The sequence below is a fragment of the Pogona vitticeps genome, chromosome 4, assembly GCF_051106095.1.
Source record: "Pogona vitticeps strain Pit_001003342236 chromosome 4, PviZW2.1, whole genome shotgun sequence".
Classification (NCBI taxonomy): Eukaryota; Metazoa; Chordata; class Lepidosauria; order Squamata; family Agamidae; genus Pogona; species Pogona vitticeps.
In genome coordinates, this window is record NC_135786.1 from 39,476,829 (window position 1) to 39,493,183 (window position 16,355).

At 38.3% G+C, this 16,355-nt stretch overlaps 1 protein-coding gene across 1 annotated transcript in view; it reads left to right on the top strand.

Annotated features, from left to right (window-relative positions):
• Positions 1-16,355, top strand: part of NGF (nerve growth factor) — a 62,699-nt gene that overhangs the window by 1,085 nt on the left and 45,259 nt on the right. The gene's annotated exons all lie outside the window — the stretch shown is intronic.

A 16,355-nucleotide genomic window follows, 5' to 3' on the forward strand; every position in this document is an offset into this window, starting at 1 on the left:
TATGTACTTGTTTCTTCCTCCTCTTAACTTGCCAGCATTCCCGTGTCTGCTCAGAAACTTGTGAGGAGAAATCAAAGTCTAAGGAGGAGTGTGTTTGCTTGTCAGGCTGGTTTTTCCAAATTGTTGCAACTTAGGAAGGTTGCAGGCATCGCCGTGTATTAGCTTAAAACCTTCTGTGGGTAAGCTAGAGTTCTGCGTGGGCCTGCTAATGCCTCCTGTGATGCAGTGTAATGTCTCCTGTGTTAGTGAACATTGCACTGAGATCTTCTTTTTCCAAACTGTTCTTGACAGCTTCACTTTCTCTGATGACTTATCACTTGGTTCTAGGGATATCCTCCCTGTAGGGTTCTTTGAGGAACAATTGTGTTATTAAATAACACACTCATGTGATGCTAGCGTAGTACAGAGCTATGCTGTATTATCAAATGGGAAACATGTTGTTGTGGTCCATGAAACTACTGTCTGGAAAAGGGACTGGACAGAAACTCTTATCTCTCTTCCATGACAAAAGCATGATACGGTACAAGAGCCAGATTAATTGGATGAGTTGCATGCTCAGGCAAAGAGGATCCTTAAAGTTGAGGGTCTGAATCATTGCATAGCAATCTCAGGAACATCTGGAGACATTGTTCAGCAGTACAGTCACTTTCAAAGGAGTATGTGAAGTTGGGATAATGACTGAGAAATGCAGGGAACTCACCCTAGAGGGACAGAGTCAGTTTCATAGTAGAAGTCCTGATGTCTGACTATATTGCTCATTACTTTCTCCAAGCATTAGGTAAGCAAGAAGTTAACAGTTTTGCTTACAAGCATCTTTGTTCTTCTTCTAGGTGAGTTGTTTTCCTGTACATTTTTTCCTGTTCAATGTCAGTTTACATTGGTTTGCTGCACATTAAAATTGTGTGTATTCATTTACATGGATTCCAAGGGAAGTGGGGTTGGTTTTAAGAGTCGGTACAGAGTTTTGTTAGTTCTATTTATTTTCATTTGACACAGTGAAATCATGTTGTAATTGTTTAAAAGAGAAAAAAAATCTTTTTTTGCCCAAATGTCATGAAATGGAGCATATACATAGATTCTGTCACATAAAGTTCATGTAACATGGGGAGTGTGTATCTGTCCCAGACATTGCTGAAAGATTGCTGTAAAAGAGAGAGGTCACTATCCCTCATGCCATTTAAAGCAATGGTGACCTCTGCTGGCAATTTGCATCAAACAAATACATGATATATAATCTGATAAAGCTGAATTGTTCCTCATCGATGTAATAGCCTTCTTTAAAGTGGATTACAAAACCCAAGCAAACCTACAGAGAAATAAGCTGTATTTATGATAATGCAGTTTGCTTCAGAGTGCACAGACATAGGATTAGGCTATGGGGAAAAAAGCCAGATGTGTGCTTTACTTTTGTATCGAGTTGTGAGTGAGATTACACACAGATCCGATTTTTCTCTTTTACTGTGTCTGCCAAAAACTTGTGTGATTCTGTCATCGAAGTGGAAGAGTAATTTTAATAATAAAATAGATTTTCAGAGGGAAAATCGTTCCACATGAATATCTGGCATTTCAGATGGAAATAGTTGTCTTTGTTATAGGTTAGACATTAAACAATTTGTGGTCTGGTTTTAATTCACCTATAGAAATGTTCTGGTTTATGTGCATTTTTCTGTTTTTGGCCTTTGCACAACTACGTAGAAACAAAAGAGATAGATATACAATTGTCACAGGTAGATAAAAGAGAACTAACTTTCTCTTGTGTGTGCATGCAGCTGCTTTGAAGTTAATAATGCTTGCCCAGTCATTTGCTTTTGTCCTGCTGATCAAGTGGAACTTGAGTGGAAAAAGTAGACCACCCATAAGATTCTAAGTTGTGGTCTATGGAACTGATAGATAGCCAGTAAGCAAGAATGTTAACCACAACAACGTATTTGAGAACATAAAGGAGATCTGTATGCATGTAAATAAGTAAAAACTATATATCAAAATTATTTTTTGTCTACCACTATGACAATTTACTCTTGGCTAAGAATGTGAAATCTGGATTTGATAAAAACAGCTGTGCTTAGAACATTAGTTTCTGAGTAATAAAAAAAACTGCCAAATAGTGCTATGAAAGATATTTTGCTAAAGCTGTATTCAAATGGTGGTGTCCTTAGTACTGAGGAAGCTAAACTGTGTTGTTAAACTGGAATCAATAGACTGAAGGATTGGCACGTGTGAAGTATGTAAGGAAGAAATATTTCAACCATTTATTGTTTTTTTTTAAAAAAAGAAAACTACAGTATGCCCTAAGCTAATTACTATTATTACACTTGTTCTTTAAATCATATGAACTAGCAGGATCAACATACAGGTCAGCATCCAATCCCTGTCAGATAAAAAGTATCAGATGTAATGAGAAATTATGATTATTTGATTATAAAAAACATACCACAGAGAGCCTTTTTATGCATGATTCCACTTCCCAGCCTTCTTGCAAGAAAAGAATTGATGTATAAAGTTTCTGATTTCAGCTTTGAACAAATCACTGTTCTCATTATCTCCATATTTAGGAGAATGTAGTTTGATCTGACCATAGTTTAAACAAACCAGGATCAAAGTATGGTTTCATATCCTTTAGAAAAAACCTACTGTATTTGCCGTATAAGACTACTTTTTTTGCCCTGAAAAACATGCCTCCAAGTGGGGGGTCATCTTATACGCCGGGTGCACTTCAGTTGAGATAGACATAGCTGCCCATAGTGGCCTTCCAATGCTCGTTCGGTGCCCATAGTAGCCTCCCGATGCCTGCCCACCTCATTCTACATACCGCTCAGTATCACATGGTATCCAGTGCAGCTGCGGCGAGCATCAGCAGTGAGACAGGGTGCCAGCCTTTTCAACGTGACCGGCCTGTTCTGCTTAGTGGGAAGCAGTGGTGCTCCGCCCCACCCCCTTGTCTATGCAGAGCTCACACATGTGCACTTGCACACTAGTGCTGGTCACAGGGAGATGCAGGGGCGGGCCAGAGGCGCTGCGGTCGTGCTGCGGCTGTACAATGGTGACAATGAATAGCACCTTTTATTTGGTGTGTGGAAGGTGTGCGGAAGAGGGGGTAGTCTTATACGGTGAGTATATAACAAACTCTATATTTTGAGTGGAAATGTTGGGGGTCGTCTTATACGCCCAGTCGTCTTATACGCCGGCAAATAGTACCTGTTAAAACACACGCTAGTTTTTTGTATTTCATTGTAATAGGAAACTAGAGTTTCTTTGAAAGAGTAAGTAGAAATCTTACACCCTCCCATCCTCATATGAAAGGGAGGGCCAACAGAAATCTGAAGTCAGCTGCAGTATGTTTTCATAATAGTGGACCTCATTTCCTCATTACATTTGCATGAGATATACAGCTAGAATGAAAGTATGCTTAGCAAGCAGAACGCCTAACTGTGGTTATTATAAGTGATGTGCCCTACTTAGGTGTGGAGTGTAACAACAATTTTACATTGAAGTTACAATAAATGCTTGTATTATGGTTGTTGTTTAATCATATTAAAATTCAGTTTATCAGTTCTTTGAAAGAGATTAAAGCTCTTGATTTTTATTGGAAGCTTAATATCATTAGCTACTTATCCAAGATCCTTGTACGGTGTAAGCTTACTCATAGGAGACATAAAATGACATATCCATATATACAGTTTCATATTAAGTAGTGTTACGTTGTCATTTAGGTCAGTTGTTCTGAACTCGGTACCTAGCTGATTGTACTACAGCTCCAAGAATCCTCAAGACAGCATAGCTGAGGCGTTGCATCTGAGATACTGGAAGGCACAAGTTTTAAGAAGTCTGATCTTGATCAATATCTGCATGACAGACTCTAGAAACCGATTATGCTAGAGTTATCTGCTTCAGCTACTAGGAATCATTTAGAAAGAAGTATATATCCAATACTGCTTCATTTCTATTTATTAGTTTACTGAGTGGCTCCAACCCTCTTGAGTTTTAGGAGGCAACTGAAGACCTGGTTGTTCTCCCAAGCCTTTCTATAGTCCACCTGCAATTAAGTAAAATTATGAATCCCTCTTGACTGTCTGCCTACCATTAACTTTTTTGCGTTTTATGTGGTTCCTTCAGTTAAGATTTGGAACCTTTCTTTCTCTTGTTGTTGTTTTTATTCTTGCTGCTATTGATTATGACTTTGTTATTCTTGTTAGCCACTCAGAGTACAGCCTAGCTACTAACTGAATGGGATAAACAAACAAAGAAAGAAATATTCATGTCTGCATTTACCCGTATTTTTCGCTCCATAAGACGCACCTTTCCATAAGATGCACCAATTTTTTAGGAGAAGAAAACAGGAAAATATAATCTGTTTTCTTTGCTCCATAAGACGCACAGACTTTCCACACCCCTGTTTTGTGGGAAAAAAGTGAGTCTTATGGTGCAAAAAATACAGTATATGATGACCTTCTAATATTCATGAAGATTTGCAATGAAAATAAAATAAGGATAATAACAATAAAAGTAGTAAAATAAACGCTAAAATGGAATCTGTGTTGCTTTAAAGACCAAAGCCAGTATCCTGTTATCTAAATGCAGAGCAGAAAGTCAAACACGTATGCCCCCTGCTTCACCCTCAGCTGCAGAAGACTTCCTGTCACATGACCAATTGAAGTGATCAATCTCATGATAAATATGCACACAAGAAGAAGCCTGCTAAAGTTGGCTGCTTACTTCATTGCTCTCCCACTCTGCACTTGAAAAACAGGATACTAGCCTAAAGTTTTTATTATAGCACTAGTTAGAATGATAAGTATATATTGTACCTGGGGCAGAGGGTAGGTTTGCACTCAAATAAAGCTGTAAGGAAAATATATACAGAAGGCATAGACAGTGACAATTACATTATTATCACTGTCCACTCACAAAATGTTTATTAATAATACAGAATATTCTGAGATTAGGTAAATCAAGCAGCACATATACTGTAACTAAAAAAAGTAATCCCATTTCAGAATTTTGGTGAGCAATTGGACTTTTAAGTTGAATCTCAGCAGCTTATCAAATAACAGCTCTCAGCCATAGTACAGTACTTTCTATCAAGAAGGTCAAAATCAGCATCTTGAAACAAAATGACAGGCAGCAAAGCTGGTACAGAGCTGGTTTTATATAGTTTCATTGATTGACTGCTGTCACAAATTTGGAAACTGTATTTGAAATCCATGGATTCATTGAAACTGTTTTCAAGGGAAAGATCACATAGAACACATTACAGTAATGTATTCTAATGATGACAGGAGCATGAAAAACTGAGACCAGGTCTAGATGATTTAAGAAGAAATGGTACCAAACAAATGGTGCCATCTATAACTATTACATACTCCAAGAAAAAGGAGAATCACAACTCACATTCTGACTTTTTTCCCAGTTTTGTTCTATCTTCCATTTTCTAAACTTCGCTGACATTCTTTTTCTTTTTGGAACTTCTAGTGGAAAGTATTAACACCACTTCCAAAAGATTCAGAAACACTTCCAAACATTTTAGGGGAAAGTGTGTGGGTTACTGTAAAGGCTTTCTGCCTTCTAGACTGATATGGTTGTGTAGAAATCTTTTTCTGTGGCAATATTCGTTTTACTTTAACGAACACAGCTTGGCACTGCGTTCTGCTTCACATGAAGGTGTGATGAGGACCAGAGAGGAGTTTAAGAATTTCAGTCTTCATTGGAAAGACAATAGACACAGTTTAGATCAAATACTGTATTGGAGTTCTGTTTTTGTGATACCCGATGTATCTCTTTTTTGCACACTCAAGCAGTTTATCAAAAAATTTGACTCAAAGGACTCATCGGAAAGTTACCATTGTATGAATATATTTGTTTGTCTTTCTCACTCTGATCAGAATTTCATTATTCTCAATCTACTACAATTAATGGGTCTGCTGTGAGTGTTCACTTTAGATAGCTTGGTGTCCAATCCTCTGTTGTATTACTAGACCATTTATCTATAGTGTTTATTCGTATGGAAAGATGACAAGCAATTATTCTTTTTTTGCTATTATTTTTAATAGAAAGCTCAATGCTGCCAAACATCCACCAAAACTCTAAACATTAAACTGACAACTTTTTTTTATTTGCCAACTTTTGAATTGGCTCTTGTTCTATTGTCTTAAATAGCAAAACCACCATATCCATGAAGCAACCATCTCATTTAAATGAAGTCCTTAGCTGTGTACAGAGAACATGGCAACTACTCAGAACAAGAGTTTTCTATATGCTACTCAGTAAGAAGCAGGAATTGACATTTCTCAGGAGGAGATAGTAGAAATTGAAATGTATCAGCATGATTCAAGGATGGGATTGTAATCTGGTTGTCTTTGTTCCGTGGTATCTGCCATCCAGTCTGCAGACTATCTGTAATGATACACATGCACATTGCAGATTGAAGTGTCCCCAGCCTCTACAGCTACACACCTCTATCAGAAGCGTGAAATTCTACAGGTTCATTTTTGTTACATTTCTTAGAATCCCATCAGCATTCTTATCCCATATTACTGATTTTGTGCATATTTTAGTATGAATTTTTGTATGCTTTTCTAAAAATGGTAGCATTTCTTTCCATTTTTCTCCCTTTGATTAAAGTATTCTTGTTTACATTTTAGAAACTTTCACCACTATCCTGTTGCATATCTCCATCTGCACAACAGGAGTTATGTCACCACCTATGATTTATTGCCATTAATTAAAGTGTCCCTTTTTTAATTTCAGGATGTGGACGATTCACACACAATAATACAAAGTTATGCATGCACCAAAATTGGAAAAGGAGCCACAGACAGTGACATTGCTCCCATTGTGCAGGCAGAACTATGTGACAGGATGCTGTTTATGCATGTTTTTCTTTGCCTAAATGCATCACAAACCTTTAAAGTGTACAGATTTCAGAGGCAAGAAATGCTTCACTCCCTCACCAATCTTGAAAGGTAATTTAAAAGGGAAATGTTAACCCGGCTAATTTATTTACCAATAAATACATTTATTGGTTCAGAAACAAACCACATCACTGATTTCTGCTTATGCCGGTAATACCATTCATTGGCAAGATATCCTCATTTAAAAATGGAATCTGTTTCATAGTTCCCTATGTAAATCTGTTTTTGTTACATTATGTTTCTTCGCACCACATTCATTTTTGGCCCTTTGAAATTAGTGGGACCTACTTCACAGTACTCATCCTTGAAATCAAGCTTAATGTTTATCTTATCTTGTCTTATGAAAGACTCAATGATTAAATTGTGTCCATGCTTGGAATCAGACTAACCAAACCAGATTTGAGGCTAGGAGGAAACTTCATGATTTAATAAAATTGTCTGCGTAGGCATGTATAATCTTGTCTTATCAATTTTCATATCATATAAATGTAAAGGCCATAATATCAAGATACAATTAAAGTGTTCATTTTCCCTACATATTAATTTTCTTAGATACCATAAGGTCTTCCCTATACTTTTGTAGAACTGAAAAGTTTACTTCAGCTGATAAAAGTAGTTAATTCATTCATAAAATTATTGCATTTCTAGATTGTGTGATTTATCACTGGATGATTTGTAATCTGCATTTAGCATGTTTTGAGATTAACTACAGAGAAGAAAGATGTTCTTCTCATTCTAGGGGACTGGAATGCTAAATTAGGGAGTAGAGATAAAAGGAACAACAGGAAAATTTGGCCTTGGCATTCAGAACGAAGCAGGGCAAAGGCTAATAGAGATTTGTCAAGAAAACAAGCTGGTCATCACAAACACTCTTTTCCAACAATACAAGAGGCAACTCTACACATGGACATCACCAAATGGGTAATACCAAAATCAGATTGATTATATTCTCTGGACCCAAATATGGAGAAGCTCTATACAGTCAGCAAAAACAAGACCTGGAGCTGATTGTGGCTCTGATCATCAGCTTCTTATAGCAAAACCCAAGCTTAAACTAAAGAAAGTTGGAAGAACCACCAGGGTAGTCAGGTATAATCTAAACCAAATCCCTTATGAATACTCAGTGGAAGTGAAGAACAGATTTAAGGAACTAGATTTGGTGGACAGAGTGCCTGAAGAACTGTGGATTGAGGCTCATAACATTGTACAGCAAGCAGCAACAAAAACCATCCCAAAGAAAAGGAAATGCGAGAAAGCAAAGTGGCTGTCCAATGAGGCCTTAGAATTAGCAGAAAAGAGAAGGGAAACAAAATCAAGGGGGATAGGGAAAGCTATAGAAAATTGAATGCAGACATCCAAAAAATGGCAAGGAGAGACAAAAGGGCGTTCTTAAATGAACAGTTCAAAGATATACAGGAAAATAATAGAAAGGGAAAAACCAGAGATCTATTCAAGAAAATCTGAACTATTAAAGAAATCTTTTGTGCAAAGAGGAACATGATAAAGGACAAAAATAGTGGGGACCTAACAGAAGCAGAAGACATCAAGAAGACGTGGCAAGAATACACAAAGGAATTATACCAGAAAGATCTGGATGTCCTGGACAACCCAGATAGTGTGGTTGCTGACCTTGAGCAAGACATCCTGGAGAGTGAAGTCAAGTGGGCCTTAGAAAGCATGGCTAACAACAAGGCCAGTGGAGGTGATGGCATTCCAGTTGAACTATTTAAAATCTTAAAAGATGACACTCTTATGCTACTACACTCAATATGCCAGCAAGTTTGGAAAACTCAGCAGTGGCCAGAGGATTGGAAGAGATCAGTCTACATCCCATTCCAAATGAAGGGCAGTGGAAAAGAACACTCCAACTATCGTACAATTGCACTAATTTCACACACTAGCAAAGTTATGCTCAAAATCCTACAAGGTAGGCTTCAGCAGTATGTGGACAGAGAATTCCCAGAAGTACAAGCTGAATTTCAAAGGGGCAGAGGAAGTAAAGACCAAATTGCTAACGTGCTAGATTATGGAGAAAGCTGGAGAGTTCCAGAAAAACATCTAGTTTCATTGACTATGCAAAAGCCTTTGACTGTGTGGACCACAGCAAACTATGGCAAGTTCTTAAGGAAATGGTAATGCCTGACCACCTTATCTGTCTCCTGAGAAACCTATATGTGGGACAGGAAGCAACAGTTAGAACTGGATATGGAACTACTGATTGGTTCAAAATTGGGAAAGGAGTACGACAAGGCTATACAGTGGTGCCTCGCATAGCGAGGTTAATCCGTTCCGGATTAACCTTCGCTATGCTGAAGCATCGCTGAACGGGGCAGCGATTTCTATTGGAACGCATTAAACATCGTTTAATGCGTTCCAAATAGGCCAAATACTCACCGTTCAGCGAAGCTTCAGGATGGCCGGCAGCCATTTTCGCGCCCTCGCCTCGCTTAACGAGGGCGCGAAAACGCTGCGCGCGGCCATTTTAGGCCATTTCCTGGCTTCCGGCGGCCATTTTGGCCGCCGAACAGCTGATCGTCGGGGGTCGTTTTGCGAAGATCGGTAAGCGAAACGCTTACCAGTCTTCGCAAAGCGAATTTTTCCCTATGGGAACAACGTTGTGCGATCACATTAGCGATCCGAAAAAACGGATCGCTATGCGATTTAATCGTTATACGGTGCGCTCGTTAAGCGAGGCACCACTGTATATTGTCTCCGTGCTTATTTAACTTAAATGCAGAATACATCATGCGAAAGGCTGGACTGTAGGAATCCCAAGCCGCATTTAAGATTGCCACAAGAAATATCAACAACTTCAGATATGCAGATGATACCACTCTGATGGCAGAAAGTGAGGAGGAATTAAACAACCTCTTAATGAGGGTGAAAGAGGAGAGCACAAAAAATGGTCTGAAGCTCAACATAAAAAAAACACCAGGGTAATGGCCACTGGTCCCATCACCTCCTGGCAAATAGAAGGGGAAGATATGGAGGCAGTAACAGATTTTACTTTCTTGGATTCCATGATCACTGCAGATGGTGACAGCAGCCACAAAATTAAAAGACTCCTGCTTCTTGGGAGAAAAGCCATGATAAACCTAGACAGCATCTTAAAAAGCAGAGACATCGCCTTGCCAACAAAGGTCCGTATAGTCAAAGCTATGGTTTTTCCTGTTGTGATGTATGGAAGTGAGAGCTGGACCATAGAGAAGGCTCACTGCCGAAGAATTGATGCTTTTGAATTGTGGTGCTGGAGGAGACTCTTGAGAGTCCCCTGGACTGCAAAGAGAAGAAACTTATCAATTCTAAAGGCAATCAACCCTAAGTGTTCACTGGAAGGACAGATCCTGAAGCTGAGGCTCCAGTACTTTGGCCATCTCATGAGAAGTGAAGACTCCTTGGAAAAGACCTTGATGCTGGGAAAGTGTGAAGGCAAGAGGAGACAGGGACAACAGAGGATGAGATGGTTGGACAGTGTCATTGAAGCTACCATCATGAATTTGACTAAACTCCAGGAGGCAGTGTTAGACAGGAAGGTCTGTCGTGTTCTGGTCCATGGGGTCATGAAGAGTCGGACACGACTTAACGACTAAATGACAACAAGAGAGAAGATTAATATCCTTTTCTCTGGAGAGTGAAATGAAAGTCACGAGGTGTAACTATGAATGTTTGATTGTAGGCAGTCATGGACATAATATATCTTTATATTTATGTCTTTTACTGGTTATAAATGAGAAAACACATTAAAATTCTGGAATAATTTTACACTGTGTTAAGCAAAATCAAGAAGTGTTGTTAAGAATAAAAATATGTGAAACTCTTGGATGTTCAGTCTTCAGAGTACTATAATACGCTTCTTGCTCTATAACTAAAAAGTAACAATGGATTATTTGAAAGTGGATTTCAAGAATGTTTTATTGTCATAGAATTGTTTTGGCTTGCAAAACCTGATATTTGAAACAGACTAGTTGTGATCCCTTTTAGACAAATGTATCAAAGCCTTTCTTTTAGAAACTTGTCAAGAGGTGTATTTAAGATGTGAGATATCAGATAGTAATTGCCACTTAGTTTGATGGGACTATGTTTACTTTTTAAAAAAAAAAAGTTGTATAGGACATGTGTGCAGTGTAGATTAGCCCCTGCAGCCTGTAAGGATTTTATCCAAGAACAGAAGGTATACCCTAAGTTGTCACAGCATATGTGAAGCATGCACCCAGTTGTGCTTCTGATTGTGTGCTGGGCTAGTATCCAGAACTTGCCAGTCACCTCATTAATTAGCTGAGGTAACTTATGTGATTCCTCTTACATGTGTGTAAAACTCCAACAGACGTTTTAGCCAATGTGTTTTGGCTTCATGTCTCTCCTTTAGGACTTAAAATTACAAATATAATAAATTTAGAGGCAAGTAATATTAACCTCACATCTGCTGTAGCAAATACAAGATTATGTCTTTTCAAGTTAATACCGTTTGATTTATACGTATTTCACAGTGAGACATAAATAAGGTTTGTATTTGTGTGTGGTTAAACTAAAGTGGAACAGAAGGATGTATTGGCTTGAAGCTTACTGCCTTACACAGAAGCTTGTGGTTCCTGTGGGTGGCTTAAAATGTGAAGCAAAGCTGCATTCCCTATGCGCACAACATGTGACTTCTGTTCTTCCAAATGTACTGGAATCAGTGTGGCTATTTCAGTACAGTTGAAAGGAATATTAAAGAGAAGCACTGCATTATAGGACTGAAGGTGAGCTCATAGGCCATAAGGTGCTTTCCATATGTTTTGTATTACAATTTTCATCAGCCATAGGTAACATAGCCAATGAAAGTTGATATCCAAAACCCCTGGAACACACCATGTTGGAAAGACTGTATTCCGACCTCCTGAGTTCAGATATGCCTAACAAATAAAACTAATAAATTTATTAAAAACAGAGGGTTGCCTATCTTCTCCCTGAAGATCTCCGGTGAAGAAAAAGACTTAGTCCCTTCAGGTAATTAAGAAACACATCCTAAAGTTCATCTGGAATCTCTACTGCTGCAATTAAGACCATGAGATCTAGTTCTGCCCTGTAGAGAAGACAAATCTTTGCCCTCTTTCATAAAAGATGTTGTTCAGTTTCCTCTCAGTTTCCTTTTTTTCCAGTACAAGCTAAGCATTTCCATGTTCGTGGGTGCTTGTGGAACTACCCACCTCTCAGTTTTGAGGGAAGCATCCCTACTCGGTCCATACTGTAAGGACCCAACTCATTCAACCTTTCCTTGCAAGATTTGGTTTCTATTCTGCTCATCATTGGCTTTCTCTGAAGCTATTCTAGTTTGTCTGCATCCATAAAGTGTAGTATGCAGAAGCGAAAACAAAATTATGTGTCTTTACTGTTTACCTTCTTCGAGTTACATTGCCTTGTAAGTTTATGAAAATAAAAGAGTTCAAAATTAAAGCCTTTAGAAACTCACTCAGTATTCATTTATGTTAAGTATAAGCCGTTTCATTCTTAAAGCATTGAGGTTTTTCTCCTGAGGACACAATAAACTTGAGATGGTGGTGACTGTCTAGTGTTTTTAAAATGAAGGATGTAATGCATATGTTGCTCTAATGTAAGTGACCTTTCGTATTCCTGCTTATGATTCAATTTAAAATTATCAGTCTGATGTAATAATAGTTTGAGCAAGGAGTGCTTACATTTGTAACCTTTCTCATAAATCTAGATTGGATTTGCAAACCACATGGAACTGGAAGTTTAGATTAGGTAGTCTAGTGCAGATTCTGTTCCTGTAGTAATAAAGAGAAGACATGTTTATCTACTGGGTAAAGCTGGTGCCCAGGAGCTTTCAATATATATAATCTCTGCACATTGACACTGAAAAATCTGAAGCTGAATTCTAATGATTTTATAATTAGATTAATCTTTTTATATCAAATTATTAGAAGATTGCTTTAAAAGTAATTCAGTAGATGAACCATTAAACTAACCTATTCTATTAATTCAGATTAGCCTGAAATGTGCATCCTGATGCCTAATCATTAAAATTTAATTATTACCACTGGAAATATATTTTCAGAAAAATGTGGCATTAAAATAGATCACTCAGCTTTCAGTGGTGCATGTTGGCCTTTTTTTTATCCTAATGGCATACACTTTTCAAGTGAACCTATTTGATCCAGTTTTGTTGTCAGTTTCTCATATTGTGAAGTAGCTTAAAAAGAGAACCACTTCAGGATATAATCAAATTAAATACTTCCTCTGCACATGCATGGAGGTGCAGAAGAAGCAACTTTTGTAAAGATTCTACACTATTAGGGCAGCACAGCTGTGCTGTGTTACCTGTAAAAAAAATAAAATAAAAATAAAATCCTGCTGAACGTGGTAGGAGACAGTAGGGTTTTTTCATTTTTTTTTTTTAAAGTTCTGGTTAAGAACCTGACAACAGCAGGATCCATGGTTCTTGACCCAGACATTTAAGATAAATTTGGAAAAAAAGAGAGAAAAGGCCTCATTGCCCCCTTCTGCTTCCTCCTACTTATGGGAGGAAGTTTTCGTATATATGAATTACAGATGGGGATGAATATAAAAACAGATTTTTTTTGACGAAAATAGCCAATTTGTTAAATATTTGTCAATCCGTATTCGTCAAATTTTAAGTTCCAATGAATATGGATTAATGAATATTTTCCTGTTTTTATTCGTCCATCATAATTAAAAAAATTTTTGTCTACCAGCCGCCAATGAACTGATTGGCAGGCCGATAGGCAGCCACCCACCCCCACAGCCACCCACCCCCATAGTCTACCCCCACTCCCTCTCCCTACCTTAGCCCCCCACACTCCTGCTGACATCCCTTACCATAATTGTCACCGCCAAGGTCTTCATCTGGCTTCCTCAGCCACAGTGTGTAAAAAGAGAATCTGGCTGTCCTTTGCAAAGATGGCATCTGTGGCTTCATTTTGGGTAGGGAAGCTGCAGCTGCCATCTTTGCAAGGGGCAGCGATTCTCTTTTTACATGTCATGGCTGCGGAGGCCAGGTGGAGACCTTGGCGGCGGTGGCAATTACAGTAAGAGAGTGTTCACAGGGATGGGGGTGGCAGTGTGTTGGTGAGGAGGTGGCAGCAGGGTGGTGGTGGTGGCAGCGGGAAGGTGGTGGTGGCAATGGGGGGAGCAGGCCAGATGGGTTTTAATAAACCCCCCCCCAACAAATTGACTAATAATTTCATTAGTCATCACTTCCTGGGGCAATTCTGTGCTTCGTGAGTTGTCAACTTTGTGAGTCATTATCGCTAAGATGAATCATAGGCACAGAGGAAGTGTTTAATTTGTCAATATCGTGAGATGGCTTTCTTCTTAGGCCACTTCACAATATGACAAACTGATAGCAGCAGGCTGTGTGATAGCCAGAAGGCTCACTTTGGTTCATGTTCAGTTATCACATGGGCTGGAAATGAACCAAAGGGGAATAATTCTACCTGCGCCCCTCACAGGGGCCCAGGAAGGTGCAGGTAGGAATGCTGTGGGTATAATTTGGTTCACTCCAAGGATTACATAATGTGATCATCAGAAAAAGGTGTGAAGCAACCTAACCCCACAGCAGGCCAAACAGCAGACTATTGTCATGCAGACTCACCCAATGTTATGGAAAAGCATCACCTGCTTTATTCTTGTTTGTGCCCCTGATGTTAAAGACACAGAAGAAGTTGGAAGCCCTAACTATATGATACATATGATTTAAAGTATGCATGTTGAAAGAAATCTACTTTTCCTATATACTTGAAGAACCCTTATCTTTCATTGCTGAATAGCTAGAGTGCCTGAACCAAAAGAGCCATGCCAGACAAGGTCAGGTCTCACATGTAAAGCCGGAGGGAAAGTTTTTGTAATAAACCAAAGTTTCTGAAAGAATCTCAGTCCATATTGATTTCTTTAAGCAATCAGGTACAAATGTGCCTGTATTCACTTTAAAAAATACCTTGGAATCTTTAAGAGGCGAGAAATATTTGCTTCCCAGGAAACTTCCTTTTTTCTTTTTCCAAGGGTTCTGAATTCATGGTATTACAGAATTTATAGAAAAGAGGGCTCTTTGGCATGTAACCATTATCAGACCATATCAAATTTCAGTTTAGCAGACATGGGAATAGTAACAACATATGATAACACTTTCCAACTTATTCAGTTGAACCTACTTTGGTCAATGATGAGAGGGACAAGGGTTAAGAAAAAGGACATAGTGGTACAAATTATCAGAATAGTGTCTGTTTTATATGAAACCTTGCACTTTTGAAATGTGTTTGTTAATCCATTTATATGTTTAAAATGTTTATATAGCACCCAGATAGCAATGCCCTGGAAAAGATTTGCAAATATAAAAAAATTATAAATGTAATAGTGAAGTTTTCCCTGATTTTCAGAGTGGAAACTATTATACCATCAGTAGTGGTTCCCAGCCTTGGGTCCGGAAATGTTCTTGGACTACAATTCCCAGAAATTCTGTCCAGCACAGCTAGTATTGAAAGCTTCTGAGAATTTTAGTCCAAGAATATTTGGGGACCCAAGGCTCGGAACCACTGATCTGCACAATGAACAAGCAAGAATTATCCATGACATTCAGACCACAATTTTTGGTTATGGTTCTACCCACAAATGTTGTGAAGGAAAAAAAGTGATAATAGGGACTTTTTCTGCTTTAGCACCTATTAATCTTCTGATGACATTTCTTGCTAAATAGCAACAAATTTAACATAGACATAAAGGTCTTTATAACCCTGTGCAAAATTATGCAATGGAATTAACTGTTGCAGAAGTTATAAAGTTAAGACACTACTACAGTTAAAACCCAGACTCCCTTGAGATGCGTATGCCATTTGGATTAAAAAAAAGTTAAGTCCCACATTGTTGGGGGACATTCATTTCCTGTGTTTCTACTCTAGTCTTTTATCCAACATGAACAGTCTCTTCCATACACAGAGTAGTAGCTACCAATGTGTCTGAGGAAGAATATGTAATCTATAAAAGCTCATGCTGAGATAAATCTTCTAGTCTCTAATGCTCCATGTAAAGATTTTATTCAGCTCTTCTGCACCCTCATTCACCTCTGGGATAAATAGAAATCCTTTGGTTTCTGTGGATCCAACTCTGTCCCTAAATTGTTGCCTGGTTCTGACATATTCAAGGATTTTTTTAAAAAAATATTGGTCTGATTCCTTCTGGTGATATCAGCTAATTCCTCCTGTTGGTGTGCTTTTCAAAAACAGATCTGTGCTCTTCTGCTGCCCTCATTTTAGCAAATCCCCATTTTCTGAAGGAAACCTTTTTGCTTTTTACATATTTATGTCCATATAAATCAACCTTTTAAAGCTTCTCGCCTAATATAAATATGCACATGTGTAACTAAATATACACTGGATGTGTCAAATGCAAGAATGTTAATGTCAGTAGTGGATCCTGTGAAGCTGATAATATTGA